At 41.9% G+C, this 12,798-nt stretch overlaps 1 protein-coding gene across 2 annotated transcripts in view; it reads left to right on the forward strand.

The window, feature by feature from the left end:
- MSRA (methionine sulfoxide reductase A) overlaps positions 1–12,798 on the forward strand; it is a 472,177-nt gene that overhangs the window by 150,021 nt on the left and 309,358 nt on the right. The window lies entirely within an intron of this gene.

The following is a 12,798-nucleotide window of genomic DNA, read 5'->3' on the forward strand; positions in this document are numbered from 1 at the left end:
AAATCATCTAGAAATCAAGCCCGACAGTGAAGCATTCTGCGACTATCTGCTCAATTCTGATCTTGTTGATAAAGAAGGTCAAGGGACTTATTCTGATTTCTTTAACAATGGCGTAAGAAAGACTAGAATTGGGCCCTCTCTTTCTCTACCTGAGGGTCAAAATCAAAACATAGAAAGTCTAATAAAAAATTGAAGTTAAAAACAATAAATAATATTTTATTAGTCGAAACGTGTATTTTTTTCTGATTCATAGAAGCAGCGCAAGAAAAAGTAAAACATTTAGAGCCTATGACATGATTCAAGACAATGATTTCTCTTTAAATACTTTGGAAGGCGTTAAGGTATCAATTTATAAATGATCATATCAAGATTATTTTATTATGGGAGTTTAATTTCCAGGAAAGATTAAACTTTGTTTCCACATATTCAGTATGGGAAAACGGACTGATGGAGACTTTGAACATTCAGGTGACATTGGAAGAGATTAAAGTTAGTGGAAAATATTTCCTTTTAATATTCTAAATGATTTGGAGCTGCCTACCAAGTAAGGAGGTTGAATTGATAGGTTATAAGGCCATGCAGAATACAGGGAGAAAAAGCTACCTTTGCCTTTTTGCCTATGGGAAGTGAAGCTGTGACCTCTTCTGCTTTAGAAAAATTGCCTTGGCCTCCTTGTTCAGAGACATTCAGGCTGGCTCACTGAGATGCTCATCATGAGTAGGAGTGCCACACACAGTTTTCAGATGATACCTTTGGTTTATGCCGGGGTGTCAAACACATGCAGCCCTGTGGGCTGGATGAGTGGGACAAGGCTGGCCCATGGGCTGGATCAGGCCCACAGACTGTCTGCATGCAGCATGCTGGTCCAGTCCAAGACCCATGGGCAGCGCTGTGGGATGGATGATAGGGCTCCAGGGGCTGGTTCTGTCCCATGGGGCATATCTTTGACACATTGGATTACACCATAGGGAGTAAACTGTGTGTCTGCCTTTTAACTTATTAAAGATAGAGAATTCTTTTGGTTTTCAGCAGAGTGGTTGAAATCCATGACAGACAGGTTTAAAAATGATTAAAATGGATATGCAGTAGATGACATCTCCAAGACCCGGTTATTGAACCTACATTAACAAAACCCAAAGAAAAAAACCCTTCTTTATATGAAAGTAAAAGTTTAAGGTGTCTGATATGACCCAAAATGAGGGTGATACTATGGATTATGCTCCATATATTTGAGAAGCCCCCCAAAAGTGTGGGAGTCCAGGCTGTGAAACTGAAGTAGCTAGGTGAATACAGAAGGTGGCCCGGACAGTAGATGGAGATGCTCTTTTGTCTCTCAGAAACAAATTTTACTAAAACTTCTGCCATTTTGTAGCCTTCATGTATACTAGTTGCACTCAGACATTCAGGTTTCCTAATCTTTATATATAGATAATAGACTTTTCAATACAAAATTTCTCCCTTTTGTGTTTTGAACAGCATCAGAAGTGCTTGTGGAGGCCCAGATAGCAGTAGTTACAACGTAAGTGCTACACATCCGTTCATTTTTGGACAATATTCTTTTTAGATCATGCTATGTGGAGTAAAAAAAAGTGAGAGAAGCTGGCAATTGATGAAACAGATCCCTGAAGATCACTGTATAAATGGAGCTGTGGAAATAAGGAAGCGATATGGGGCCAAAGAAAGAGGAGGAGTGTCTGCGGATGAAAGGAATTCTTAAAGTGACAAAAAAGGTTAAAAGCAACAAGCAAGACACAGACCTAGAGAAAGAGGGGAACAAACCTCTGAAATTTGACACAGTAAACTGGGGAAAGCATGGGTTAAGGCTGAATGTCACCAAGGGTCGAGTTGCTTAGGAACAGATTTCTAAAGTTAAGCACCAAAATCTGGGATCTGATTTTCAAAAACATTGATCATCTAACAGCTTCTATTGAAGTAAGATTTTCATTTAGTTAATGCCCAAATATTGATTTTTGAGCTTACAGTTAGCCTCCGCCTTTGCTAATCTTGGGGATGGCCTACAGAATTTGCAATGTGATAAATCTATACATGGGACAGGGTGTTATTATAGCAGAAAAAATAAATGGAGGGAAGGGCTTCAATAATTTTTGCATAAAAAGAGAAAGGGGTGAGAACAGATGCTCCTTGTGTAGGGATGGACTCCCTTCAAGGTCGGGGGGTTGGCTCATTATTACTCTTCTGATAAATTGATCCCTGGAAGCAGAAAGGAAGAAATGGGTCTTGATGGATGCTAGAAAATGACAGAGATAACTAATTTAGATTAAGAAATGTTGTGGTTAGGGTTTGATCTTGTCTGACTGCATATTCTTATCATGTTGGAAAAATAATCACACATGCTAAGTGTTGCACTCTCATTTTAACGGAAGCATTTATGTTGCATTTGAATTAAACAAATGCATTCTTGAGGTTTGAGAAAGGAGATCCAAATTCTTGTAGTGGGACTTAGGAAGACTGAACCATTCAGTATTTATTTGGTCTAACACTGCAGGTTTCTGAGTACTCATTTTGCAAAGACACAAGTCATAAGTATGTGTCATAAGTATATGTAATTTTCCACAAGGTTAGAGCAAATGTGTTAACAGAAGCAGAAACATTAGCAGGCCACATGTACAAACCCTGTTAGAGAAGATCACAAAGTTTCAAGGTCTCTTTGCTTTGCAGGAACAATGCATTCAAATTTTTAAAGGAGCAATTCTGCTTGTTTCTTAGAAAATAATGTTAAAACATGGGTCAAACCATCACATTAATTATCTGGAGGTCATTTTGAGAAAATTACTATCAAACGTGTTGAAAAAGGTTTTATATTCTCACAGAAATTATGATCTGCTGTTTCTATGGAAACTGGAACAGTAGTTCATAAAAGCTTTTTAATGGACGTTTACAAAGGCTTAACATCCTGAAGTCTAACAACATCCATTAAAAAGACTACATACACACACATATGCAGGGCTAACTTAATCTGTGGTATAACTCTTGATTTCAGTGGAATTACACCATACATGAATTTAGCCCATCGTGCCTAATAGTTCTATATGCTAGTTTCTTCATAACATTTGGACTCCACTTCTTAAATGTTTCTTTTCTGCTGGAAACACATGCATTCATACAGTAAACCTGGGGGAATCAAGCTAGTGTTGGAAATAGCAGCTATATTTCATAATCTGTATTTATAGTTGAATTTGTAAAATATTCTAGTTGTCATAGTCAGGTAAAGCACCTGGTATACTGCAGGCTCCATGGATGTCGTTCTGTCAGGTACTGAGCAATCTATTGTATCATATGTTTAAGTAGGTGACTAATTTCATTGGCTGCAGCACATAAATCTAAGCACATGCTTAGATAGTTTGCTGGATCATGGCCAGAGTGCTTAGCATCGTTTAGACTAGAGCCTTATATAAATACAAAATAATAACAGAAACATATCTTTGCATTTTGCTAGGTCGTTGACTGATCTTGTCATTAAAAGATAACCACTCCTCTTATCTATGATGTATAAAATATCAATGTAATAGAATTTCCCGGTTACAGTCTGTGAGAGGGTAAGCTTCCAGGCTCGGTGCTAGCACTGGCCCCCCTCCTGTCTAAGGGCATGCTGCCCATCTAGCTTTCCTGCCATGCCTTGTTGGTAAATAATAACGATGTTACCTAGATGGGAGGCTGCCCATTTTGCACCCCTGATGTTACGGGTGATATCCACAGCTCCGAGGGCACTATCCACAGCTCCATAACTCCCCTACACTGTGGCCCATGCCTCACAGATAGCATTCATGATTATAAATGCTCCAGCCAGAAGTCTGGCCAAACTCTGCCCCATGTTGGGCCTCTTCCACTCAATCATACTGCCCCCTCTCGCCTGGCCTCATTCACTCTCACAGGGCCTCTTTCATTCTATCCTTCTTCTAGGCCTCTTCCACTTTGCCCTGCTCCCCTGATGCTCCTTCAGACCATCAGGCTTACTTATACTCACTCTGGGTGACCAACCCTGCAGCCCTCGGTGCCTCTTGCAACCCATCTTGCCAGTGATGGTCCATGCCTATCCCTAGGCCGAATCTAGCCACCGGCCCCTTCCTGGGCACTCGGTTCTTTCTGCCCCCTCTTGGGGCTACTTTCCACCCCTCCTTGGGGTCACCTTTATGCCCCTCCTGGGCTCCACGCTTGCCCCCTCTCTAGGGCTCCATACCGCCCCTTCTCCAGGGCTAACTCTATGCCCCTTCTGGGCTTGGGGTCTTACACCCCCAAGGGTTCAGGTGCCATTCTTTGAGCTTGCCTGGCCCCATAATTTGTATATTCTCCATTATATAGTGGGGACTGAGGTTTTAAGGCTCCCCTACCTGCCTTTCACCGGAGAGCTAACTGGCCTGGCATTTCCTGGGGGCTCCCACACCACTACAAGCCCCACCAGGCTTCCACAGCAGGGTGCAGTTTCTGGTAATACCCAGGACCAGAAGCCTCCAAACCATCCCCCGTAGCTCCTACCCTTACCTCCACGGTGTTTCAGGAACAGCTCTACCCTATGTTGCCTCCTTGGCTGCTCAACCCGGACTGCTGCCTTTCTGGCCTAAATTTGAAAAGGCCAAAGGTGCTCTGTCACACAGTCAACTGCAGCTTTCTTTCTTTGGACTGTACAATTTAATAAATATGCTCCCAGACCAGGTTGGGATCAAGTGGTATTTTAGGCTGTGGTAGGAATCAGGTTTATCATCATGAAATTGGGGAGGTGAAAGAGCATTGCCGATAAACCTGGGATATAAATATTAACAGTGTCCTCTATAGTTTAAAAGATTTTTTGAGGAAATCAACCAGCAGGAGGAAGGCTAAAAAAAGACACAGTCAAATGTGTTGGACTGTAGGTGCTGTTTGTCAGAAGGAACCTGAATGAAAAGCAGGTTTGCTCTTTTGGAAATGTGGACTGTAAGAATATTTTCTGGTCAATGTAATAATTTTAATTAAAATACTATTCTCAGCTGTTTTTCTCCTGTGTCTCCTAAGAGTATTTAAGTATGCTCCCCATTGCAGCTTCTTCATTACCTTGATCTAGCTTGTGGAACTGAACTATGTACTATATGAAGACTAACTACCAAATCCTAAACTTTACTTGCATGTTTAAAGCCATCACTAGTATTTCTAAATGAATTTTCCAGTTGACATAAATGGGATTTGGTGTAGAATGAATTTTGAATGGCTGCTATTCTGAGCACATAGTATCATGTAGCTAAATGAACATCTTCAAAAATAAGTAGAGAAAACTATGAACATTGAAATGAAATCTTCAGAATATATTTGCAGATGCAACCTTTGTTTCAGGTGGCCACCAAAACAATCACAATTTAAGAAATTTGTCATTTCCTGTAATTGTATTAATTATACCAGGAATTCTGTAAATATCTGCTTGGTGCTACTAGCAGGTTGGTGATTAGTAAATAAAACTTAGTACAAATATGCTGCTAGATAGTTGGATTAAAAATTTGTAAAGCCTCAAAGACAAAATCCTACAACAAATATTTAATCAAAGGCTAAAATAATTTGAATTGCATTTTTAATTAATTGGATATTGTATAGGTACAGGACTGTTTTCCTGGACAAGACAAGAACTGCTCAATTATGTTTCATAAGCAATATGGCTAATTCCTAAAGAAGATATCCCTTCAACACAAGTGATAAAAACCTATCCGGCTAGGGCCAGATCATCTCAATTCTTTCCTTTTTTGAATCCAGGCACTTGATAGTATCACAGTTTGCATTATTAAAACCCTGAAATCTTAGAAAGCTACAGATTTGTTAATATTATTTATGAGCTATATGAATGTGGATGAGCTGTTAAATATCTTATACAAATGTAGATGGTCAAATGTTTTTTTCTCATTGGTATCTTGTTTATTACATAGGATTTGAGTTAATTTGAGTTACTTTATAAATTAAATTAAGATACTATAAAAAGAAAGTTGAGGGACAATAATGACAAAAGGCAGATGTGAAGATGGGTGTTAAAACTACCGGATCCAAATCACTGAAGATTCGCTGATAAATTAGGTGGATCAAAAAGATTTCTTTGCTGATATGACTGGCTGCAAAAACATGCATGAATAAATATAAAGGTCTGTACTCATTATACATGACTGATGTGGCACACCTTTTGGGAATAATGTGAGAGGCTGGATGGTGTACGGCAAGGGTGCTCAACCCCCAGCCCGCAAACCAGATCCACTCCACGGCATCATATCATCCAGCCTGTGGGGCTCACCACAGGTCCAGACATGTGGGCAGTGAGGGCGCAGTGGTGCCACTCCCCTGCTGTCAAATTTTCAGCCCCATGTGGAGCCTGGGTCCTGTGTGCTGGATTGGGTGTCCAGTCCCAGTGTGCAGGTCTGGGCCAGGGTAGTGCCAGGCCCCAGAGCCCAGTCCCATTGTAGGGGTCTGGGAGGGGGTCATGCCAGGCTTGCAGGGCTCTATCCTGGTGCACAGGAGCAGGGAGGGGCAATGCTGGGACCCCCGGAGCCCAGTCCCAGTGGGAGAGGATGGTGCCAGGCCCCCCTGGGCCCAGTCCCAGCATGCAGGGTGTGGGGAGGAAGGGCAGTGCCAGACACCATGGCTTGATCCTGGCATGCAGGGCTCCATCGGTCCCATGGACTGGATCTGGGCATCTCCTCTGGGCCACAGGGCCAAAAGTTTGAGCACCACTGGTGCAGGGGGTCTGGAGTGAGGTGCGTAGTCGATGGGAATGTAATCAAACTCTTTTTGCTGACACTAAGTGATACCCTGACTTCACTGAAGTTAGTGGAAAGGAAAAAAACTGCTTTAAATGGCAACAGGATTTTGTTTATCACCTACAAGTGTTTTTCACCGTCGTAGCAATAACAACCCCCCGTCCCTCCCATCCTCATGCCTGCCCTGAAGCACTTCAGCCAAAAAACAAACAAATACATACTTCCACGTGAATATTCTGCTTCCTCTCTCTGGCCTTGGTTCCAGGTTCTGCCCCAGTGTCCTCATGTCGACTGTAAGAGAGCAAAACAGATACGGATATTAATGAGAGCAAATATACACTTTAGAACGGCAATAGATAGTGCGCAGTTGTGTTTCAGTGGGGCTTTGGCAAACAGGACAGTCATTCTGAGCATGAACTGCAAAATGTAATCCTTAGTCCTGTGAAAACGGTCCGGTCACAGCCCTTATCTCCTTCACCTCTTATTGTAGACTCTTCGCTAAAATGACAGCTGGTTTTCGGTGAAAAAACAGAGACTAATTCCACCGCATTATTCAAAAAGCCTTTGCTTGAGTTCCAAATAAGCCTTAAATTTCACTTACATATTATTTTCAATAGTAGTAATTAGCACTGCATTAGTGTGCCAACAGTTAACTTGGCTAATTCTTTTGATGTAATTACAGAAAATAAGAACAATAATAAAACATAAATATCGAGTTAATAAAAGTGGAATATTTTCCCAGGAAACTCTTAATGCAGTGTCTGTTCCAGAATATGTGATATTACTATGCTTTTAGACCCATAATTTCTAAGTACCATATTTATATATCTGCTAATGAAAAAAAATGAGCAATGCAGTATAAATCTTCTTAGCAGTGTGGTTCAATATGTGGCTGTCCAGCATGCAAATAATTTCATTCCTAGGAGCATTGCTGAGAATATTTATTTAATTAAAGATCATCTGTTTCTCCATTAATTCCTGATTCTTCTTGGCTGTTTTGTTGTTTCCTTTGTGCAGAAATTGTCCAATAAGCTTGCAGTCGCCCTGATGTATTTTCTTCATTAGATGCTTGGGATGATGAGTCCCCAGGCAGGTCTTAATTTGATTCACAGTGTGCAAAGAGTTGAGCCTTTTACAAAAAAAGAAAAAAAAAAAAGAGAAGGGGTTGGGAGGAGTGGTTGACCTTTACTTCAGCTTTAAGGGACCTGCCAATATTTCTTTTTTCTTTGGGAAAATAATTTAGGAAAACTGTAGTATTGTTGAGAAAACCACCGTAAAATATTTTAAACAAATACTTTTGTACGTAATTACGTAGTCCTTACTCCCACTGATTTAAAGAGCCAGCCCAGTTGACTTCGCAGGATTAGTAATTTACCTGCAATTTATTAAGAGGAGGGACATATTTGGAGAAGACCTACAGGATTAGATGATGAAGGTCAGGTTTTAGTGTGATATTAGCAGGTGTTACCATCAATTGCTAGCTAACACATTTAAGAAGTCTCAGATAGACAAAGCAGTTAACAGTACCAGATTATCATGTAGATCAGGCGGTACATTAGACGTTTAAAACGATCTACAGAGCACTTACTGGCTAACGCAGACTCGTATCATGTCTTGAGACCTAGTCTAAAGAAGATCTAAGATTATATTTCCTAATAAGGAAGCTGAACTAGGCTGGAAAGGTGCAGATTTGGAGAAAGCCAAGAATTCTTACAAATGAACTGATATGATAGAAAATAAGCTCAGTAATAAGTGTTTGCTTTTATTAAAGCTTGAGATAAAGCTCTTCCCTTTTAAATATTACACGTTCATTTTACACCTGAAAAAGCTATGTTAAAAGAGTATGAAGTAGGTGGAGACAAGGCACTGAAAATGTAAATTATGGTAAACCATACAACCTTCATTCATCCCCTTACGCGTGTGCGCAATGATCGATCTGTAACTATAGGGATACCTGCTTTTGCTTTCCCTGACAATCCTTGTCCAATTCAGTGAATGGGTGGTTATTTGCTATTTCTCTATTTCTCTTTATCCTCCTCAGTCAATATGTGGCCCAAGGTTTTTAGTGGCCCATCTAAATGCTGCACTGGGTACAAAATTATACATTTCCTTGTGGGTGCTTTGATGGTGATCTCACCTTACTATCGGAGTGCTTCATAATCAATAACTTTTCCTCAACTCTTTGAGATGAGGTTGTATTATTATCACTACTTTAGGCCATGAAAACTGAGGCACAGAGCTATGGAAGCCAAATGTGTTAAAAGTGTTTGCTAATTTGCAGTGTCCAGCTTGTGGCAGCTGTGGCTCAGTTTTTCAGAATAACTGTTTTTGTAGCACATCATACATGTTAAAGCACAGCTCCAATTAACGTCAAGTGCAATTGTGATCTTTGGTGTTGGTTGTAGTCGTGTTGGTCTAAGGACAAATGCAGAGAAGGTTCTTTGGGTAAATCCGATTTCTTTTATTAGACCAACTAAATTTAGTTGGTTCCCTAGCTGGGCTGAGTTTCCCCATGCTGGGGATAGAGCCCGGCAGCGGGAGGCGCTTCCCCCTGCTGGGCTCAGTTCCCAGCAGCTTGCAACCCTGGGGAGCTCAGCCAGGCGGGCGGAGGCGGAGCACAGCACTGGCTCTGCCTGCTTTCTGCCACCGAGCTGAGCTCCATGGGGCTGGTCAGCCTGGGAGAGCCAGGGCTGTGCTCCCCACTGGGCTGAGCCACATGAGACCGTGGAGCCGCTCAGAGCACAGCCCTGGCTCTCCCCTGCCTCCCACCACCTGGCTGCTGCTTCAAAACTCAAAACATTTTGAAAGTTTTGAAACGTTTCAACTGGCCTCGTTTCATTTTGAGGCTGTTTCGAAGCCCTCCGTTTCATTTCGATTTTGCTGTTTTGAGCTCAGAACGAGTCAGAACAGCGTCAAAATGAAACAGCAGGCGAAGCTTCGCACAGTCCTATTTAACATGTATGATGTAGTCTAATAAAAGAGATCGGATTTACCCAAAGAACCTTGTCTGCCATTGTGTTCTCTGAGCACTTTGGGAAATATTGTCCTAGCTGTCTGAAGGAGGGAGAAGCATACAATTTGTAGCCAACTATGAAAATTTTGGTTTAAGCGACCTGCATAACATCACATAGAAACTCTGCGGCAACAGTAGCAATGATGGAATATCGCTTCCTAGATTGGTATTTAGCTGTCTTGAGATCAGGCTCTATCTTTCTGCAGTCCCTGGTCTCAGGCACTGCATTATCCATCTTCTGTAGCAAATGAGGTAGGGTTCCTATTGACAATAGTGTCATGCAGTATGTCACCTTGATTCATTCCCAGAGCATCGTCTGTCTTGTGCACTAAATGAGTTGGAGGCCAGTGGAAAAACAGGATGTGAATTAAATTCACACTGTAGTCTATATGATGATGCATATCTGCAAGGATTATGAAATTAAATTGCCTTGGCATATTAATTCTGGCATTTACTAATTTTTGAGTGATTGATTCTGCAGCAGAAACTTTATTTTGGATATAATTCCTTATTGAAAGCCAAAATGGACTAAAACAGTAGAAATCCTACCATGTGGAACCATATGGATCCCATTTGGGGTATCAGCATGATTTGGACCTTTCAAGCTATTATGAAGACCTCTAATCTTTGAGTTAATGCAGTAACTGGTAGCAGTAGTAGATGGCTGTCATCTGTGAGGACCAGTCATTAGAATGGGATAAGACATATTTATTTGATGCCAAGGGAAGTCTGAACAATTTGTTCAATAGCAGAAACATGTTTTCCTGGATTCAATTTCAAACATTTTTTGCGGGGGGGAGGGGAGGCTGTATGATGTAAATCGTTCAGTCTATATAACCCCAGCCAATCTGTTCCATTTGAAGTCTTCGTTAACCTTAGTACCTGTAGTGCCCCTTATGCTCCTATCAGTCGCCCTTATTGTCTCCCATCATTTCTAGCAGCTCTGGTTTCCTTTTTGCTTTTTTTCACCACGTACTCCATTCTTTCCTTCCTCCTGTCTTGCTCTTATCCTGTCTCTCTTTCCTTCAGCTGCCCTCCCATCCTCCGGCTTCAGCAACTGCCTTTCCTGGTCCTACTGCTCACCCCCTCTGTGGTCAAACTAGATGATGCTTGATCAGACGCATTTATTTACAATATGTGGTTTTTCAAGGGATGATTCTGCTTTATGGTGAAATATTAGAGAAGTGGTATCTTTAGATAGTGCCCCCCTTCCTCCAACCTCTTTTCCTGCTTGCATTTGCGTATGGAAGTAGGGTTGGTTTTGGGGGCATTTTTCCAAGTCTGGGCATGTGCGGTGCATCACAGTAACAACAACATCATCCTAAACATTGTCGTTAGCTTTTGTGTGCCAGCTGAATGCATGATCACAGGATCATAGCTGGAAGGGACCTCACTAGGTCATCTAGTCAAGCTCTCTAGTCAAGGCAGGAACATCCCTGACTCAACCATCCCAGCCAAGTGTCTGCCCAACCTACTCTTAAATTTCCAGGGATGGAGATTCCACAACTTCTCTCGGTAGCCTGTCCCAAAGCTTGACCACCCCCCTAGTCAGAAAGTTTCTCCTAATCTCCATCCTAAATTTCCTCTGCTGCAGCTTGATGCCATTGCTCTTAGCTCAGTCCCTTACGGCCACAGAAAAAATCCCACCTCCATCCTCTCTCAGTCCCTCAGGTATTTGAAGAATGCTATCAAATTCCACCTCCCCCACCTCTCTCCTCACCTCAGCTTTTCCTTATAAGTCTTGCTTCCTGGGCCTCTAATATTTTTTGCTGCTCTCTCTTGGAGTCTTTCCAGTCTACCCACTTCTTTCTTGAAGTGTAGAGTCTGTACTGGACAGACTACTCCAGGTGAGGCCTCACCAGTGCTGAATAGAGCGGATGAAATGCTTCTCTCGATTTGTAAGTGGCACTCCTGCTAATCCAACCCAGGATGCTGTTGGCCTTTTTTGCAACAAGAGCACACTGTTGCTCATATTCAGTTTATGGTCCACTGTAGATCCTAGGTCCTTCTCTGCAGTACTGCAGCCTAGCCACTCATTCCCCAGTCTATATTTTTGCATGCAATTATTTCATCCCAAGGACAGGACTTTCCATTTATCCTTGTTGAGTTTCATCTGCTTGACTGCAGACCATTTTCCCAGTCTATCCAAGTCATTCTGGATCCTAGACCTACCTTCCCAAGAGTCTGCAGTTCTACCCAACTTGGTGTTGTCCACTAGTTTGCTAAGCATGTACTCAGTCCCATCATCCAAATCATTAATGAATATGTTAAATAGCACTGGACATAGGACAGACCGTTGGCAAACCCCACTTGATACTTCCAACTAGTCATCGAGCCATTGGTGACTACTCACTGTGCACGTATGCAGGTGTGCTGTAATGCACGTTAGCCTATTTTAATGTGCATGAAAGCATCACAAAAAACTGTCTGCTTTTTCTAATGAGCATTAAAATAGGCTAATGCACCTTTTTCAAGTACCTCACAGTGGAGGTACTAAATTTAACATGCATTACCAAAAGTGCACTAATGAACGCGTAGACACGCCCACTGAGTACGATGATCCAACTAATTATGTATCTACTTTACAGTGCTTTCATCTAGTCTCTATTTGCATAGCTTGCTAATAAGGATATTGTGGGAGGCAGCATCAAAAAACCAAATGACAAGGTATATCCACTGCGTTTCCCCATCCACAGAACCTGTCACCTTATTATTGAAGGAGATCAGGTTGGTCAGGCATAATTTGCTCTTGGTGAATTCATGCTGGCTCTTCCCGATCACCTTGTTCTCCTCTAGATGCTTCATAATAGATTCCTTGGGGACCTATTCCATGCCCATTCTGGCTCTCGAGGTCAGGATGACTAGTCTGTCATTTGCCAGAACCTCTTTATTGCCATTCTTAAAGAAGGGCACTATATTTGCCCTTTTCCTCTAAGGGTCCTTGGGACTTTCCTGTCTTCCACAAGTTCTCGAAGAGGATAGCTAATGGCTCTATAAACTACTTCAGTACCCTAGGGTGCGTCCCATCTGACCCTGCCCACTTGAAAGCATCAACCTTGAAAA

This window comes from Alligator sinensis, unplaced genomic scaffold (genome assembly GCF_000455745.1).
Source record: "Alligator sinensis unplaced genomic scaffold, ASM45574v1 scaffold393_1, whole genome shotgun sequence".
Lineage (NCBI taxonomy): Eukaryota > Metazoa > Chordata > Crocodylia > Alligatoridae > Alligator > Alligator sinensis.